The sequence below is a fragment of the Pinus tabuliformis genome, chromosome 4_2 (genome assembly GCF_031772625.1).
Source record: "Pinus tabuliformis cultivar Carrire ecotype Pingquan chromosome 4_2, CPIR1, whole genome shotgun sequence".
In the NCBI taxonomy this organism is placed as follows: Eukaryota; Viridiplantae; Streptophyta; class Pinopsida; order Pinales; family Pinaceae; genus Pinus; species Pinus tabuliformis.
The window spans coordinates 270,616,452-270,628,810 of record NC_142304.1 but is presented as its reverse complement, the minus strand read 5'-3'; the positions used below and the strand labels follow the sequence as shown (position 1 = coordinate 270,628,810).

The 12,359-nt window shown below is 35.8% G+C and overlaps 1 pseudogene; it reads right to left on the bottom strand.

Annotated features, from left to right (window-relative positions):
• Positions 1–5,898: 5,898 nt before the first annotated feature.
• On the bottom strand, positions 5,899–6,639 carry LOC149169024 (SUMO-activating enzyme subunit 1B-1 pseudogene; annotated as a pseudogene).
• Positions 6,640–12,359: the final 5,720 nt, after the last annotated feature.

Here is a 12,359-nt window from a genome sequence, read left to right as displayed (position 1 = left end):
CTATGTAACCTTAAGGAAGTGGAATCGACAGAAATATCACACGCAGTCATCTAACATTAGATTCAGAATCCTTAGAAGACATGTCAGTCACTCAAACATCCTCTCCCTAGGTCCCACTATTTTTCTGGATCTCTTTGGCCACTGTCGCTCTCATGCTATTGGGAAGGGAGTGATCAGAAACCTAAAGTCGCTCTCACAGACTTGCCTACCAGTGACCAGAGACCAAAGTTTCCAATTCTATGCCAGTGACCCCATGATTTAAGCCACTTTCTCAAGCTTAGAGCCTAGGTCACTGCTCATAATGGAATGATATCTTGAAATAAGTAAAATTACTGGGAAAAAATGATGGAAAAGAAATTAGCTAAACAAGAGCATAATGAAGCCCCTACTAGCCATGATATGCATTTCATCAAACATATCATCAACATGTAACCTACAGGTGTGAACAACAATATTAAGTGTAGGTATATCATACTTATCTGAGAGTCGCTATGAACCATTTTTCCCTAGTGTCATTTTTTGCACTATCATCTATTAGGTCATAGACACATTATCCATTCATGTACAAGTAAAAACATGCCGAGAGCCATACATAGCTATTGTCATAAAATATAAATATAACCAACATAATAGGAACATAAATACCATAAACATATCAGCCATCAAAATCCACATATACATCAATACATTTACACCTGAAAATCGAGGGAATGAATTCCTCATTAATGAGGAGGGAGATGGATTTCATGGCATATCGTGTGAATAGATTTGATATGTGCAGAAAGTTATCTATGATGAGAAATGGATATACAAAATTTCAAATTGTGTAAAGGATGAAATTGTGTATAACAAAGGTTGGGTTATGAAATTCTTCTAAACACAAAAATGGATGTGTACAAGGGTGCTGGGAGTAGTGTGTAGATGGGGATGTGTGTGGAGAGAGGAGATGTGCAGAAAGTGGGGCAATTATATGTTTATGCACATGATATTCATAGAAAAAATGACTAAATACAAAATATTTGGATATGGCATATATTATAGGGTGATGGTGATGGTGCATAAAAATAAGCCAATAGAACCATATGCTAATTATGCACAAAATACTTGAGTAGGCTTTGACTTCTGATCTTCAATTAGCAATAGCCTTTAAATCTAATGAAGCTTATATATTTACACTGGGTAGGAAAATATTTGACAATAAAGTATTACATGTCTACTTTGACTACCCTATTGGTAAGAAAACTTCATGGTAGACAAAAATCTCCTACTTTTTTTAGTGCCTCCTTTACGATCCATCCAATGTTAATGTTGTGTCAAATTAATTCACCTTGTGAGATTTTCCTCAAGTTATAGTATGCTTTCAACCCTATACTCATTGTAGAAAATAACACGTGATTCATAGAGGTGTGATTCCGTTACCATACATTGATCCAAAAGATCAAGATGATCAACCAAAAACCTAAGGCATAGATAAATATGGTGATAAGGTATTAGGAACCCAAAAATTGGATTACTTCCCTGCTCATCCTCAAAAAATTTCTTATTGTAGTCCATTTTCTCTAACAAACTTTGCAGTTCTAATGATTATATGGAGTGTCTTTTCTATAGATGGCAAGAAGAAAGCATATGGAGACAATATGTTTTTGTCAATAATAGTATATTTTTTAAAATCTAGGCCATATGAATTTACACATTTGTTGAAATAGTACAAAATAAATCCTTAAAATTTGGTTCTAGACTCTCAAGACAGAGCCTTTAAAGCCATCCCAACTTATTCTTCTTAAAAATAAGTGCAATGGATGCCTAAAAAAAAGCAAGAACCATTTTCAAACCATGCATATGTGATCTCTTTGATAAGACATTGGATTATTTTGCCAATTTATTCACCTCAACAACAAATCCTCTCTCTTAAGCTCACCTACATAATACTTAATCATTATGCATTAGCAAGAAGCAAGATCCCCAACAAGGGAAAAATTACATCCAATAATTTGAGCCTCTCTCTATATAAAAGTTAGGCAAAGTAAGACAAAAATATTACAAGCAAAGAAAGTTCCCAATTGTCTTCTTTCCATATCCCCTGATACTGTAACAAATAATAATCATGAACCATGCATAATTGAAAGAGACTAGTGTAAAGGTGAAAATACAATGCTCGAAGAATGAAAACTTTGTGAAACCAAAGATCCAAAGATTAATGATTGCTTAGCTAAAACTTATAACATTTCTACAGATAAGGTATCATGTTAACAACCAATGAGCACTCCCATCCCTACAAAAATATTGGTTTCTACTAAACACCAGGTATGTACTTCAGATATCAGCGAAAATTTAAGTAAATATTATTGGCATGATGAGCACTACATAGATTGGAAATTCCTTGGGGATACAAGCCTTGTTGCCTTGTATAATAAAACAATGGATTATGGTGACAAATATCAAGCTAACTCTAGCACAAAAGAGTAGCTTTCTACCAACTTTGTATGCTACATAAAGAACTTACTATAACTGGAAGAGAGTTGGTTTTTTTTCATTTCGCTAGAAGATTAGTTAGTGCTAGTTGTAGAGGAAACAATGGTCATGATATTTTTTATTTCCTAGAGGGTGATATCATTGCATTGAAAAAAATCCCATAAGGTTAAACAAGTGTGTTTTTAACCACTTTCTTTTGTGGATTATGGAATCATTAATTTATAGTTTCAGAAAATAAGTCATAAATCATATAATCTACATTCGTATGGCTCTCCCATTTATGATACTTGTGGTCTTTGTGTTAGTGGATATTCATATTTGGAATGTAAATGAAAGGGATTGTTGAAAATGTATAATTAGTAGCATAGAACCACAGTCTATTATTGTTCAAAGGTATGGCAACCAAATTTCAAATGAGGCTACATTTATACCCTTGGATAATGTTTGTTCAACCAAAGGGGTCATTTTTTTCAAATATAAAGTCACTAAGGAAAAGAAAACCCCATGACTTGGCACTCATGATAAATGACGAATGACACAAAGACTTGTAAGTGAGTGAGACCAAGAATATGCATAATTGTCATCAAAGGTGTTGCACATTAAAGGTGTTGGCTATGATGTTGAGCTTGTGAAGGCCATGCTTTCAATTTTTGGTTGTTGTGCTACTTATGACATAAATGAAAAAAAGATGTTTGAATCGAAACCCCTCTTCTGGTCCTTGCCAAGCATTAAGCAACACATTGATTCTACTTTTAGTATGGTTTATTTAAATATGCCACCACATTTTGAGATTGATACAATTGACCTTGAAAGTAGGTGTTAGGGAAAACCTGACACTAGGAATTTGCTTATTAAGTGAAGAGGAATCAATTAGATATATTTGTAGCTAGTCTCTAATTATGGACTTATCAACTATACTACAATGGATGAATGGCTAGGTCAACCAATTCTAATTACCAATTTTGGCCTTTAAATGACTCAACCTGGCCATGTGAAATATTTAAGTGGGTTGTTTTTCATGATTCTTGGTAATGAGAAAGGAAGTAATCAAGTCTATGGTGTATATAGAACAAAATATGTCATGTTTTTGTATATGGAAAAAGCATGTGCAAAGGCTACTAGATTTTCTAAGCTTGATATTGTTCATTACAACCGAAAACAATTTGATTTTAGCAAGGATAATTTTTGTGATCGAATGGGCACAAGATGTTGAGGAATAGGACATATCTAAGGGTTCGTAGTTGTGGACTGATATAGATAACATGGTTGGGTTGTTGATCCCTGTTCAAATCCTTTCGAGAAGAGTTGTCATCATTGGGAGCAGAGAAAATTTAGGTTGTATCATTATTTGTATTTGAAAGGGGATCAATAATAAATATTGTAACTGAACTAATCCATATGATTATATTGATAGATATTAAATCCTCTTATCAATCAAATCATACTAAATAATTTTTCAAAATCACATTACATTGTAATACAAAAAACAAAACCAAGAGAGTAGTCCATGTCACCACATTCCATTTGAACATTTCATCAAACATGTTGCATGCAAAATCCATACAACCACATTGGGCATACATACCAACAAGCTTACTTTGCATAAACATATCATAATAAAACCTTGTCTAGGTATCTATTCATGGACCTCCACACTGTGTTCTATAGTTGCCATGTTAACGCAAACTAGAAAAATGTTAATAAAAATGAAATGATTGTGTTCAATTCCCCTTTTCTTCATTTGATCAATTAGTGCTAAAGCCTCATTTCCAACACCATGTTTGGCCCCAAACTATAATATGCATATCATATGAAAGCACATATCTCATATGCATCTGATTGAAAACTCTATAGGAACCGTTCATACTTCCACATCTTGAATACATTTGACAAGAATATTCTATAGATATCTGTCATCCACGGCTTATAAAATATGTAATGCCTCTTTCAATCAACCATATTTACATGAAGTTTTCAATTCCTCTGCATAATTTTGGCTTTCACTAAGGATTTTATTGATGCATTGATAATGTGGGTTTTCATATTAATTTTTCTTGTTGATGATGAAGCATCTTCCTTCATTTGTAAAAATGACCTCAAGACCTCCACTCTCTATCCATTTTGTGCATTCCTAGTATCATAACTTCCAAGGCCACCACATATGATTGGAAAAATTTGTGAAACACTTGGAGAGACTTCCCTAACTCATTCTGTTAGCACTAAGAATGTACCTCGAGGCTGAGAAAAGGAAATTCCAAGGTAACCACAGACCAAGCTTTCGATCTGGCATCTAGCCCTGCTAGACCAGAGAGGGCTCTCTCTTTGCCAACAAGATGTGGCTGCAATAAATGAAATTTTAGGCTAGCTTTGGAGTGAAGGGATTTGTTTGAAAGGTTTTTGGGTCAAAACAACAAGAGAAAGGACGATTGGGCTATGGAGTCGATGCCAGTTTTTTCCAGCAAACTAGGGGCAAAGTAAGTGCAATGTTCAGCCAGATCAAAGATTGTGAATGTAAGAAGAATAGGGGAGAAAGCCTGCCACCCTGCAAGCATCAAACAGGGGATGGATCTGCAACAACAACTTTAGACAAAAGAGAAACATGAGGTTGCTCAGTAGAGCATCTAGTAAAGGATGAATTCTGCAAAGACAACCATTACATCTAACAACAAAATCATCGTGAAAGGAGCATCATAGGGGATGGATTCCTAACACATGTCTTAGATAATGTTGTAACAAGGTAGAAAAAACATAAAGTGTAAATAAATTTATGAGAAAAACATACTGGACATTTAAGCACCATGATGGATCGCAGGTCCAAAGGGTAGAAAACTGCTTTATTAAAATAATATTCAAAGAAACTTTACACAATCCAAATGCCTCTTCCTATTGCAAAAATCGAACCTCTATCTTTAAAAAAATAGTCCTCTATATACTAAATTAAAAATCTATTTTTATTTCCTCAACATAGAAATAGGAAATAATAAAATAAAATTAATAATAAAATCCTATCATAAAACAATATTATAAACTAATTTGCAACTAAAATCCAAAACTATCTCGAGAACCATGAGAAGTAGTTTTTGAAAACCCAAATTATGTGAAAGTTTGCCAAGTGGATTAATATTACTATATTTGCTCCTTCTGATGTGGAACCATATTCCACAAAATCTTCCTTTTGACTACCACCTTGCACCTTCCTACACGAATTTTAGAGTGGTTTGATCGACCTATTGTTCTTGTTCCTCCTTGGATGTTCTCTTTGTGCGATTCATACTAGTGACCACCTGCTACTAAGCTTATCTACTATAGAGGTCTACATTGCTTGAATGCAATTGCATGCCTGTTCAATACCATTTCCATGCTCTTTGCATATAATGATGACACAAATATATCATTCAAAGAGAGAGATACACTCATTCTCCTCAATTTTCTTGAAGTGCAGTTCTGCACATGATTTCTATGATATATACTTCTCTGAGAATGTCAGAGATTCAGTTTTTGTCTTGGTTAGGTATATCCTCTATTATCCCCTTCCCGTCCATTACATCAAAGAAGAAAAAGTTCTTAATCGGATCACCTTTACATGACATTGCCTTGATGACTTCTTGGCCAAGGATGCCCCCTAAAATTGCACAAACTGGAGGAAGTTCTCTTGTCCCGGCAACAAGAATTATTTCCAAGAGAATATCCGGTATACGAGATTCAGATAAACCTTGTTCTTCACAGAGTTTCTTCTGGAGGTTCAACACAGATTCCAAATCTGCATATGAGACATGACCTGGTTGTCGACCCTCAGCTTGCTCAAACTCTTCTATAATTCTTAGATCAAAATAGAGCTTATTTTTATTTCTAGGAAAACTACTCCAGCGAATTGACATGGACTCCTCTAATCTTGGAAAGAAAATTTGAGAAGCAACAACGTCTTCTTGTTTTTTTTGAGTGTATGCATGGTTCTGCAAATCAACAAATATTTCTCCACAACTACCTCTACAATCCACTGAATAAAATTCAATTATTTGTTGCATTTTGCGCCACATCTCATTAACCTACTTTTTGACAATAACTGAGGCACGCCCAAAGAACAACAACATCAAAATTGTAGAGAAAATTAGCAGATAGATATTTCACACTGCCTTTTTCAATAGAGAAATGGACCACACTACTCATTATTTCTTGATGAGATAATAAAAAATGTTTATGATAGCCTTTCTGATTGATAAACATTCAAATTCTGTGCAACATAATTACTTTCATGAAACTGACATAATTCTCATCCACTGGTAACCCTGCAACACTGAAGCAACCTTGATCATCTTCTTTGCACCGCCAGCCCTTTTGTATACAGTTTCAAAAGCATTTCTAGGCAAGATGTTATCACTGCAAACAAGTACTTTGTCGCTGCCAAATTTAAACAATAGCTGGTTGGGGACAGTAGTCGGCCCATCAAATGAGTAGCAATTTTCATTTGACCATATCTTCTGATCTGGGAGCCTGTTTTTGGAGTGCGATATATCATTGGAAAGCTCTTTCTGAGTTGCTTCTGATGGACACATTTAAGACATGTTTTGCACTGAATATCATGTGTAAAACATCTAACAAAACCAGACATAGTAAGAGCCCATGTTGATCCCTGGAGACAGGCTGCGAAGACTGGAACTAACACATTCTAAGAGCCCTTAAGCTGACACATGAGGAAAGAGAGCCGAAAACTATAATCAAGTATGGTTTAACTCAAAATATATTTTTTGAAAAAATGAAATGCTTTATTACTTTCACCATTGTGAATATAACTTTGTGAGGAAAAAATTTCAAGAAATGACATTCCTTTGAAGGATTTTCCATGGAGAGTTTTAGGGCCTCATCTATAAACCCATTTTTAACAAGTCCTGCAATATATATGTTCCAAGGATATACACTTCACTAAATTATTTTGTAAAATAGTTTGTAAACATACTAACACGTTCACCTTTATTCTCTATTTTTGTCCCATGCAATTACAATGTTGTAACTTGGTCTCTTTTACCACTTTTTAACACACCCAGACACCCAATTAAGGGACATTATAGTTTAGCTTTGTCTCTATGCCGTAACCATATATGATATAAACATAATAAAGATAAGTATAAAATATATAAACCATAATAATATATATATATATATATATATATATATATATATATATATATATATATATATATATATATATATAGCATGTAGGGAAAATAATGCATAACGAAAAATTCTTATCATTTGATGAGTCTGAACTAGTTGTAGACCTTATACATTCCTCCTTGCCATACACTCTGTTACACAGTAATTTGTCACTGTCTCCCTGTCAGTCTCCCTACTATGTCATGAATTCAAATCAATCATGCTCATGCTCTCTAATCTGGCCAAATGACCCACTTTGCCAAAGTTTTTGCTATCAGCGCGCCTTTTGGCCAAATAACCGCGCTGATGGGCGCTCCATAACAGACCGAATGCGCTGTCAGCGCGGAAGCACACGTGTTTTCCGCGCTGATCAAATTTCATGAGCCAGCGCATTTGTTATTCATATCTGATCGTGCTGACATGACCTTCTTTGTTATTCAGCTGCGATGTCAGCGCTCCAGTGCAGTTATGGACCCGCGCTGATCCTGTTTGGGCGAGTTTGTTCTAACAGCCGGCCTTCCAGATGACTCCAGACCTGGTTGTTGGCCTTGTGAATGTCGCCCTACTTTCTATGGCATGTCTGTTCGTCATTTGAGCCACCTTCCTTGGAGATAAGCTCATCCTCCCACCATTCATGGAGACTCCTTCTCCTATTTAAGCCTCTACCATTGCCATGAGCAGCTAGTTTTTTGGTTTGGAGTTTGGATAGTGTGGAATTCATAGTGCTTAGACTGTTGCTGTTAGTAGGTAGTTGGTGTGACAAGTGTGGTTTTGCTAGAGGAAGCTTAAGGAAGGTTGTGAGTTTGCTTGTGTGAGAGAGAGCTTTGTTTTGGGAGAATCCACTTCCAAGGGTGAATGCTTAAGAGACTTGCTGGCTGGACCCTCAAGAGAAGGACTCAGCGTCAGAACTTTGGTTGTACCTTTCTCTGTTATTGATTTAATAATAGATGACTACTGTTATGGTTCCATTCTCATTTGTCTTTATAATGGTTAATGTGAATTACATCCTTTCTGACTGATGTATAATTGCTTTTATTAGATTTCACGCTTGTGTTTGTCTTTCTCTTCGTGTGTGCAGGTATCTATTCACGGAGATCGTGGAGGATCGTGACCGGCCAGAGCGAAGGAGCGAGAGCGGCATCTCTTCATCAAACAATAGCGTTGGAATCCAAGTAGGTGTTCTTTGCCTCTCTTTTATTTGCAATTAGGAACTTGCACAATAGCATTGATTGATTGTTGCTAGACCCATTCTGGGCTAGTAGGGATCGCCTCTATCCATAGAGGGGATTTACCTCTCCAACACACTCTATTGCTCCTACACTCTCAATAGTGGGTCACTGCCAAGCTAGGGCCATGACTCCACCAAGACAAGAATTTCCTAAAGCTAGCTATGGTACACAACAATTACCAACACAAACAAGGATAAGGTGAGAAACCCTAACAATATTCCAGGTCAAGGTGAAAAACCTCAATGATATTCCAACCTATAGTCTCTCATCCTCCATCAATCTACTGAATCCAAGATAATGCACCCCCTTTGTTGCACCCACATTCCATCGAGATATGCTACTATCCTTCTAGGGATTACAACTTAGGATAGTTAGGGAATCTACAACTCTTATGGTTTCATATTCTTCTTATCCCACAGTATGCAACTATGGTTTTATTTTATTAATCTCAATTTTTTTACATATTACATCTACTAGACTCATTGGCCTTTTAGCACGCAGGCTCTCTAGCCTAAGAAAATAGGCACTTTGGCCTTAAAATCACATCTATACATTAGCCCATAGACCTAAGACACTTGTACACATATACAATTTGGCCTCAACATAAACCGACTCACTAGCCTAGCTATCGTGTATTGGCTTATCATCTTGAGTATCACTTGTATATATACATTACAATTTACGGATTAAGCTAGGGGTATTATAAACTACAAACATGAGTTGACCAAATGGTAGAGTTATTTAACCATCATGTTAAACACAACCAATGTAATATTATAGTAAACCATTGGTTAGGTTAATGAACTAGTCAATTGTTGGTTGAGTAACTAAAAAATTGACTATTGGTTGGGCTAACTAAACAGTCAACCATTAGTCAGGATGACTAACTAGTCAACCATAGATTGAGTTAACTAACTAGTTGACCATCATTCGATTCAACTAACCAATAGACTATCAATTGAGTTGACTAACAAATTTATTATCTGATTGAACTAACTAATAGATTATGTTATTCCAATATAAATATGACTTGACTTGATAGTTGAATCAGTCGAATGTCAATGGAATTTACCACCATAATGTTAGTCGATCACTATAATGTACAAATTGACTAGGTAGTTGAAATAATTGACCATATTTTTCCAAGCCCCATGGGTTAGTTCAGTTGGTCAAAATTAGTGCCTCGCCATCGAGAGGTCACAGGGTCCAATCTCCCCGAAACCCTTGCGGTTAGGCCTTGGTAGTGGGCTGCGGGGCTAGATTCCCTTCGGGGTTGATTAGCCCAGATTTTTTCTTGGACATAGCGCCACCCGTTGACCAGGGTGTCCGTGAACCACAGCCTAAAAGAAAAAAATAAAATAAAATAAAATAAAATAAAATAATTGACCATATTTTTCCTCCAACTCACCATGCTCATCTTGGTAATCTAAAACTTGGCTAATTTTAGGCTTCTACACATTTTCAACCAACTATGATTCTAAGAATTTCCTTTGCGATTTTTCTCTTGTTGATGCATGCTCAATGCTGAAATTGACACTTTGCTATCACTTTATGGTACACCACCTTCTATCCACCATTAGCTATATATGGAACCTTAATTAACAATGGTATCAGAATATTTTCATTATGGTACCAATTATTTCCTCTAGTATTTGTCTCCAAACATTGACTTAACCTAATGAATGATGAGGATAACTAACTAGTCGATTAGACATGAGAATTCATTACTCATCAAATAACTATGTATTATCAATTGAGTCAACTAATTAAATATATGGTTTACTTGCCATTGATTGTTTTAATGGATCTACTTCTCAATGACTACTTGTCAATGATAAATGTGGATTCCTCCAACCATCAAAATTTTGTGAGCTACATACTTTATCTATTATCTATCGACTACATAAATATAAATGATGAGGTAATAATGCTCCATAAATGATATAAATGTTCAAGTATAACAATATGTAATATCATGCAAATGACTTAGGCACACATAAATCAAATGCAATCCATTGATAAGTTAACAATAATTAATAAGGTAATTACACCAACTAAATATCACACAAGACACATGGGCACTTGCCTTTGTAAATATCGACTAAGTGCCGAAAAACCTCAGATATTCCACCTAGTCATAGACCACATTGTTGTAAATATTTTAGTAGTGGGTTACCTTCGAGTTGGGCTATGATTACCAAATGAACAAAGCTCACCTAGAGCCAACAATGGACACATATTTTGTACCAAACAAGCACCAACTCCAATAACCTCCCTAACTACATCTCTGCATCCCCTAGCTTAAACTACCCAAGGTAAAGCACCCCCTTCTCTATCATTGTAATCCTTTAGGCTATGCCACTACACTTTTTGGGCTTCTAGTATAGTCCATCATGGAAGTCTCAAAGAATTGTAACCCTAGGTGTTCCAACTACCCTCAAGGATCTTCTAGGAATGCTCTAGGCCTCACACTTGGAAATCTTACCCAACAAGTTCCCCCTCCAAGCTCCATCCTTTCCCAAGATGAGAATGGAGAATTTCCCTTATAATTCCAATGAGGAACTTCCAATAGTTTACACAAGTCATAAGCTTCAATGGATATCTAAGCTCATACCTCAACTAGTCTAAGAAAAACTAGGGAAGTAACAAGGATAATGGTTGTTTGGATGATGGTTGAATGATGACCAAAACTATGGAATGAAACTTCACAATCATGGAAAACATGACTTAAGTATGCATGAAGTAATTTTTCCAAATGTCACCAAGGATATCACCCTCACCACATGGGAATTGACATAGCCTTATTTTTCCATTAACTTTTGGACTTAGGATAGAAAATCAGGGTATGACTTAGGCTTATACATGCCCTTTTTTTTAGTTTTGGTTATGTCCATAAAGTCACTTTTGGAATATAATATTATTTCCATGGCTTATGAACCATGTCTTAATTCCATACCTTCACCTTTCTTACTATGGAGTCATATTTATGGAGGGTAACCCCCACCTACACCCACAATATGCATGTAAAATGCATAAATACTTTGTCCCAGGAATTTAAATCTCACAAGAGTCAAATCTTCAACCATCAATGGTTAAGGCCCTATTCATCAATTCCTTTATATCAGAACTCAATCACCCCACGTAACGCTTCTATCGGGACTTTAAACCTCCTCATAACTTTCATTATCCCTTAGCTTGCACAAATATATAACCTTTCCCTCTTTAAACCTTGATTAATATATATTTTAACACGTAAAAGCCTTCTATCGGCGCTATTTCCCTTTATAAACCATTTACAAAGGAAAACCCTGCAAAACATATCTTTTTGTCTTTATACGGCCTCTGCACATTTACTGAGGTTCTGCCTTTATCGCAATTAGAAATCGTCTCCTCCGTGGGTCATAACACATACATTCCTCATCACCCCTTCTGCCTCGGATATGCGACTATCAGAAGCATTTAAATAATGCTTAAGCCTTAAAAGACTCGGCGCAACACTTTAACACA